The sequence below is a fragment of the Anabrus simplex genome, chromosome 3 (assembly GCF_040414725.1).
Source record: "Anabrus simplex isolate iqAnaSimp1 chromosome 3, ASM4041472v1, whole genome shotgun sequence".
Lineage (NCBI taxonomy): Eukaryota > Metazoa > Arthropoda > Insecta > Orthoptera > Tettigoniidae > Anabrus > Anabrus simplex.
The window spans coordinates 397096926-397104769 of NC_090267.1; positions in this window are offsets into that span (position 1 = coordinate 397096926).

Sequence of the window (7844 nt, forward strand, 5' to 3'; positions counted from 1 at the left end):
GGTAGGAGTGACATGTAGATCATGTACTCTTTTAACTCTGGCGTGGGTGTTATACCATGTGACAGCTTGTGTCTATACACTGACTGAGCAAATGTCATGGGATAGCGTAGCACTGACGCGCAAGTGTGTCGTCTGCGCACCACACGCCCCCTGTGCCAGCGGCAGTTGTATAGGAGATCTTGCGAGCAGTGGCTGTGAATGTGACAGGTGTAACATGGAACATCGTCGTGAGCTGACACCGTTCGAACGGGGTATGGTGGTCGGTGCCCGATCGATGGGAAGTGCGATTTCGGAAGTGGTGCGGGAATTCGGCTTCACACGATCAACCGTGTCCAGGGTGTATCGTGAATGGTTGAATGCGGGTGTCACCGTCCACAACAGACGAACGACCGGCCGTCCAACCACCCTCGATGACCGTGACCGGCGACATCTGAGACGGATTGTCAATAGTGACAGACGGGCAACCGTGCAACAGACCACGGCTAAATTCAACACAGGCCGTGCTAGACACGTCTCCCAGTGGACAATCCACAGGAACATGGGTTCTATGGGGTATGGGAGCCGGCGCCGCACACGGGTGCCACTGTTAACCCAACATCATCGGGCACAACGACGCGCATTTGTCACCAGTCACCAGAGATGGACACTAGAACAATGGCGTAAAGTGATGTGGTCGGACGAATCACGATTTCAACTGCGCCATGCCGATGGGAGGCACCGTGTATGGCGCAGACCACGTGAAGCGATGGATCCCGCCTGCCTCGAAGGTGTGGTCCAGGGCGCTGGTGTCTCTTATGGTCTGGGGTGCAATTTCCTGGTATGGAATGGGCCCCCCTAGTTGTTCTGGAAGAGACTTTGAATGGTACGAGGTATGTTGAGCTGCTCGGAGAACATCTTCACCCATTTTTAGCCTTCCAGCGCCCAGACGATTCTGCGGTGTTTCAAGATGATAACGCGCCGCCACTTCGCTCCCACGTCGCCCGAGAATGGTTCCAGGAACATGCAGCGGAGGTCCAACGACTGCCATGGCCGCCCAGGAGCCCCGATATGAACCCTATCGAGCATATCTGGGATATCCTCGAACGCAGGCTCCGTGCCATGGATCCTGCACCCGCGAACAGACCAGCATTGGCGGCCGCTCTGCAAACGATTTGGTGTCAGCTGCAGTTCGCAGGGCCAGAGGAGGCCCCACACGCTATTAGGTGACTATCCCATGACATTTGCTAAGTAAGTGTATATAGAGGTGTATCCTATAGCGGGGAGAGAGCTGAAAGGAGAGGTTTGCCATTGGGTGTTGTAGTCATATGGAAGTGGACTCTCAGTGAGTCGGTCGGTGAGACGGATCGTGAACAGTCAATTGGAGTCAATTGGAAGGAGACGGATGGTGAACAGTGAGATAGTCAGTTGGAGAGTGAGGCTACAGTTGGTCAGTCAGTCAGTTGAAGATAAAACCGTGACATGGACACATAGTCGTCAGTGACCAAATGGATTATATGTTCGGAGTGTGTTTCGTGGATCTGTTCGGTCGAGTTCTTGTGTCAGTTCGGTGACAGCCGATTACTGAGTCGTCGTAATGCAGAATAATAGTTATCAACTTGTAAAGTTGATTGTGAAGTGTGGTTATATTTTCAAGCCATGCTATATTTCGTTTGTGAAACTAAAAGGATACTTCACCAAATTAGGTTTGAGATACATACAGCTGATACCAGTTCAAAGAAATACGTCGTAATAACACTCAAAGTGTTCAAGGTACTGTCAAGTGATACAGTGAGGGATAAATTTCTTGTACAACTTTTAAATGTCCGGTCAAGAGAATTTCAAATTTAATGCCTAGAGTTTCTTTCAGTTATAATGTCAGAGTTTTATATTACCTTCTAAATTTTCGCAGCAAGTCTCACCCGTTAAAGTCAACATTTAAAGAATATATTTTTTTAGTATAAAATAAATTAATTTTTTTATTTCAACGGTAGATTAGATAACCTCAAATTTTAGTAGGGAAACCAAACTTCAATGTCCTTTTCCCAGAACCTACATGTTATGCTGCCAAAGTAAGCTCATTACCTCACACCCTAGAGATATTCAAGATTCTGATTCTATTAACGTTACATGTATTTGTAGCTGGCGCCCATCAACAATTGTATGTGTAAGTAATCAGGTAAGTACTAAGTGAGACTACATAATCCGACGATTATTTTATTTCGTGAATATTTTAATTCCGTTTCATTTTAATTGGTGAGCAACCACAGTGCCTAATTTAATACCACGGAGGATTCCTTCCCTCTTCCTTCTCTATCACTAACAATCTTCTCATCGCATTACAAAGTCCCTGTTCAGCAAAGGAGATGAGGCCGCAAGGCCGAGGTACTGGTCCTTCTCCCCAGTTTTATCTCCCCGACCCAGAGTCTCACGCTCTAGGACACTGCCCTTGAGGCGTTAGAGATGGGATCCTTCGCTGAGTCTGAGGGAAAAACCAACACTGAACGGTAAACGAATTAAGAAGAAAGCACCAAACGTGTCTTCAGCGGTATTTTACATACATCGAGTTCTGAATAGATTTTTATCCGCCCTTGAGAAATACGGCCACCTCTGTGGGGTTTGAATCCTTGAATGTGGGATTCGGAGGCTGACATTCGAACACTGATCCACATAAGGAGCTCCTAATGGCAGTGCCCCAGTGCTTCTTCCAGTTAGCAGCATGTGGTAATTTCCAACTTGATTCTACTTGCCGAAAGCTGAAACAGTTTAGGTAAAGTGCCAGCAACTTGGTTACCGCTATTAAGTTGCTCTCAAGGAAGGTTTAAAGTCATAAAAGAAACACTGAGATTAGTGCCGAGCAGATACTCGGTGTAGAGCAGAGGTGCTCACGGTGGGTACTTCGTCCCGCGGGCGCACATTTGTGCGATGAGCGTATGCTATGCAGTCACAGTGACGTGGTTACGTCACAGGCCGTGAAGGTTGGGCGACGTTTTATCAGGATCGCTGTGGCGATACTTTGAAACGAGGCAGAAAATAATGAATAAAAGAGGGCACAAATCCAAGTCATTTATGTTCATTGCAGTTTCTGAATTTTGACTGGATACAATAAAGAGTTAGGCCTACAACCTCAAATATTTTGTACTATACGTAACGAATTACAATTTTCACTATTATATTTTAAGAGGTGCTTTAGAATCATTTCTAATATAATACGGAGTTGAGGTGGATAAGCAATGACTTGTGGTTGCTTGGGTTTAATTTATCTGACAAACTCGCCAACAATCCAATCGTGCCTACCAGGAATAACATTAGTTAGGTTATTTATTTGAAGGCGTACTGTATATTTACTGTACTTGGTTGATGCATTTACATTTTCGTTGTGCTTTAATTTTGGATAGTAAATAGTAGTAGTGTCCGCCTCTGTGGTGTAGTGGTTAGTGTGATTAGCTGCCACCCCCGGCGTCCCGGGTTCGATTCTCGACTCTGCCACGAAATTTGAAAAGTGATACGAGGGCTGGTACGGGGTGCACTCAGCCTCCGGAGGTCAAATGAATAGAGGTGGGTTCGATTCCCACCTCAGCCATCCTGGAAGTGGTTTTCCGTGGTTTCCCACTTCTCCTCCAGGCAAATGCCGGGATGGTACCTAACTTAAGGCCACGGCCACTTCCTTCCCTCTTCCTTGTCTATCCCTACCAATCTTCCCATCCCCGCATAAGAACCCTGTTCAGCATAGCAGGTGAGGCCTCCTGGGCGAGGTGTTGGTCCTTCTCCCCAGTTGTATTCCCCGACCCAATGTCTCACGCTCCAGGACACTGCCCTTGAGGCGGTAGAAGTGGGATCCCTCGCTGAGTCCGAGAGAGAACAACCCTGGAAGGTAAGCAGATTAAGTAAGTAAGTAAGTACAGTAAGTAGTACGTTAGGCCAGCCCAGCCACACTGGGCTAGCCTAATCGGGCGCCCAGCTGAGCATCTCTTGTGTAGAGATAGTGTGTCTGCCTCTTAACCGCAGGCCCCGGGTTCGATTCTCAGCAAATTCAAGGATTTTTATCGGGATCCGAGGGATGATTCGGGGTCCACTCAGCCTACCTAATTACAATTGAGGAGCTATCTAACTGTGAGATAGTGGCCCCAGTCTAGAACGTTCGCGTTGTCAGATACCAAATATTCGCTGCATAACAGGGAAAGACTCCATATGAGTCCTGGTTTAAAATCTCGGCGGTTGAAACACACGACCAAGTAATAGCTGCTGCTGCTGATGATGATGATGGTTGTTGTTTAAAGGGCCTAACATCTAAGGTCATCGGCCCAGTAATAGTTCACCTGTAATTCTTATCATTTAAAATGTTCCAGAGATTTCTGTCACGCCGTGAGGCTCTACGTTCACTTGTGATCCATTATTTTAACTCTGGCTCGCAACAATAAATAAATAAATAAATAAATAAATAAATAAATAAATAAATAAATAAATAAATAAATAAATATGATTATTTTCTTCAATTTGAACCATTCTGGGCTGCCTTTCTAAGCCAAAGTTGGCTGGTTCTATCCCTGGTCGATCCGATAGAATTTAAATGTGCTGAGTTATGCGAGACTCCCATGTGCATATTTATCGTAGCACGAAAGAACTCTGGCAGAGCAAAAATCCTGCACTCCGGTGTCTCTGAAACCCGTAAAAAAAGTGATATGTAAAACTTGTAATCTTCTTCTTTTTCTTATTATTAATAGTTGCATAACACATGATTATTATTTTAGCATGGAATTGACTCATGAGAATAACTGATAACCAATCATGGTACTGGGTCGAACTAGGTGAAGTTTTGAAGTATTATGATCGTGCTCTTTCTTGTCATGGTTTAACAGCTCTATTCTCCTAAGAGACCCTTTTTTTAAGACGACTCACCGTGCTGAGTTTCGATCCGGCAAACGTATGTGCAGATTACTAGCGCCTAACGAAATGTGCTTCAATTGACCTTCTTCAGCACATACTGTAAGTGTTCCGGCTCCGTGACTGACTGGTTAGAATGTTGCCTTTGGTCGATTCCCGGTCGCCTCGGTGATTTTAACCTTCACTGATTATTTACTGGTTAATTTCTCTGGTTCGGGGACTAGGTACATGTGTTGTCTTCAATATTAGATTTCATCCAAGTTACGCCAATTTCCACAGATATGCAGGTCATCTAGAAAGATCTGCACCAAGCCTCTCCGGGGCCATACCCCATTATATTACAGACTAGCTGTTACCCTCAGCTTCGCTCGCGAGGATTAGGTAAGTTGATAAAAATTAATTGTTCCTCGGTACTGCACTAAGATATTATCTGAAAATCCCTCTAAAGTATAAAAAGTCACCAAAAAATTGCATTTAATTTATCCCAGAACCTCTTTGTAAACCACGTTTGTGGCACTGGCTTTTGGGGCTAAGACGACCAGGCTACTGGCAGAGCTAAATCTGGAACATGCGACATGGAACTCTGCATGTGAGAAACAGTCGTGTTTTAAGTCAATAAGAAAAATGTTTTTTTTTTAATTTCTAAGGGAGATTCCAAATACCAATTTTCACGTCTGTAACATCTTAGTTTTTGAGATATAAGTATCCGCATAAAGAGAATTCAACTTCGTCTTCACTTATTTTCGATCTCCACCTTAAGTTGATTTTCGAAAACAAAAAGTACGTGTTTCTTTATTTTTAAAAGAGATTACAAATACCAATTTTCACGTCTGTAACATGTTAAGTTTATGAGATATACTGAGCCACTCCTTGGCTGAGTGGTCAGCGTTAAGGCCTTCGTTTCACAGGGTTCCGGGTTCGATTCCGGGCTGGGTCGGGGATTTTAATCGCGTGTGATTAATTCATCTGGCTCGGGGACAGGTTGTTTGTGTTTGTCCCAACACTATCCTCTTTATATTCACTCATCACACCACATAACCAACCACAACAGGAACACGCAACAGTAATTACATCCGTACACACGGGGTTGGCGTCATGAAGGGCATCCAGCCGTAAAACAGGGTCAAATCCATATGTGCGACACAGTTTGCACCCGTAACCGCACAGGTGTGGGGAAACCGGTAGAAAAAAAAGATACTCATTTTAAAAATTCACCCGCTTTTTTATTTCACCCCCTTAAGTGAATTTTCCAAACATGTGTCTTCATTTATTTTTAAAAGAGATTCCAAGTACCAGTTTTAACGTCTGTAACATCTTCAGTTTCTGAGATACACTGTATGTATCCTCATATAAAGAATCCAACTCTTTCCTCACTTCTTTTCGCCCCCCACCCCTTCCCCTTAAGTGGATTTTCTGAAAACAAAAATTTGTGTTATTTTATTTTTAAAGGTGACTCCAAATAGCAATTTTCATGTCTGTAACATGTTAGGTTGTTGTGATATATTGTAGATAATCTCGCTGCTGCAAGAATAATTGGAGCTAACGTTGCCATGGTTACGGCAGCTCACTACCTTATCCGATTCCTAGAGCAGGGGTAGTGTGTTGCCAATATCTCCATAATGGTTGGTTTTAGGGCCTTAAAACATGGTTTTCGTGCCCGTAGGCCTTCACGAGTTTTGTTCTTTGCATCAAGGGGCTTAAATTGAACTTTGTCTCGTCCTTGTACGACAAATTCTATATTTCGCCTATATTAGCCTAGTATTTTTATATCTCCCAACGAGCCCCCCCCACCCCTCGAATTGTTTTGAAAATAAAATACAGCCCATGCACCTCAGGGATAATGCATATTTACATTAGCAAAATATTGTTTAGAATCGTTCCAGCAGTTCCTGAAATTAGCCATTACATACAAACAAAATTTACCTCTTTGTATATTAGTACAGATGTGGCGAAACGTTGACTAGAAATCTCTGCTTTTGAAGCCCTGTCTCTTGTGAACGATCCATCTCTTCCCCATCACCTTTGTCTACCCTGAATATAAGCAGATGCGGCTTAATTAATTGTGTGTACTTGAGGTTCTAACCAATTGCCTCGTAAGTATTGTGAACACTCTCCATTCTATTGTCGCGATCTCACCCTCTTGCTGTCTTGCGGGTTGTTTGCCAGAAGTGATATAGGCGCCACCAGAATCGTGCCCACTGCTGCTTTATACACTCATGAGCAACTGAATTAGAGATAACTGGCTAGTGACGTGTAGCATCCCCTTTCACCTTGATGGCGGTGACGATGCGGTGTGGTATGGAGTCTTCAAGATACCGGAAGGGTTGGGAAGCCATACTGATCCATAATCGCTGCACAGTACCCCATAATCCACGAAGATTGGTCGGAGGAGGATCCAAGCCACGCACATCCCACTTGGCAGCATCCTAGATGTGCTCAATGGGATTGGGATCGGGCTCCTCGGGGCCCAGGCTAGCATTTTGACATCCGTGGAATGCTCATCGAACCAGTCAGCCACACTTCGGGAGCGATGGGCTGGAGCATTGTGTTGCTGCAAGGTAGTGTAAGAGGCAGATTTCACGCACAGGTCTCGCCACCACGCTTGGCTGTCGGTGATGTCATCAGACCCAGACGTCTCATCTGTGAGCGAATTGGTTTTTAACCGCAAGTTAGATAGATTTATTGATATTTTAATCCTACCTCATAAAAGGTATTCCACTATTAACATTATAGTAATAGTATAAGATCAAATAAAATGTGAATCAGGTCGCGTTTCTGAATTATTTATATGATTTGTATAAAATGTTGTAGCAATGTTAAGACTACGATCGCAGTGGATTGGCCATTTCATATGTTCTTGCTTCTAACACCTAAGTATGAGAACAATAACAAGAGGCTCTAATAATTACAGACTCAAACATTTTCTAATCCTAATTTGGGACTTAAACAAGGGTGCAGAGTAGAATACACGGGTGAAGGACATA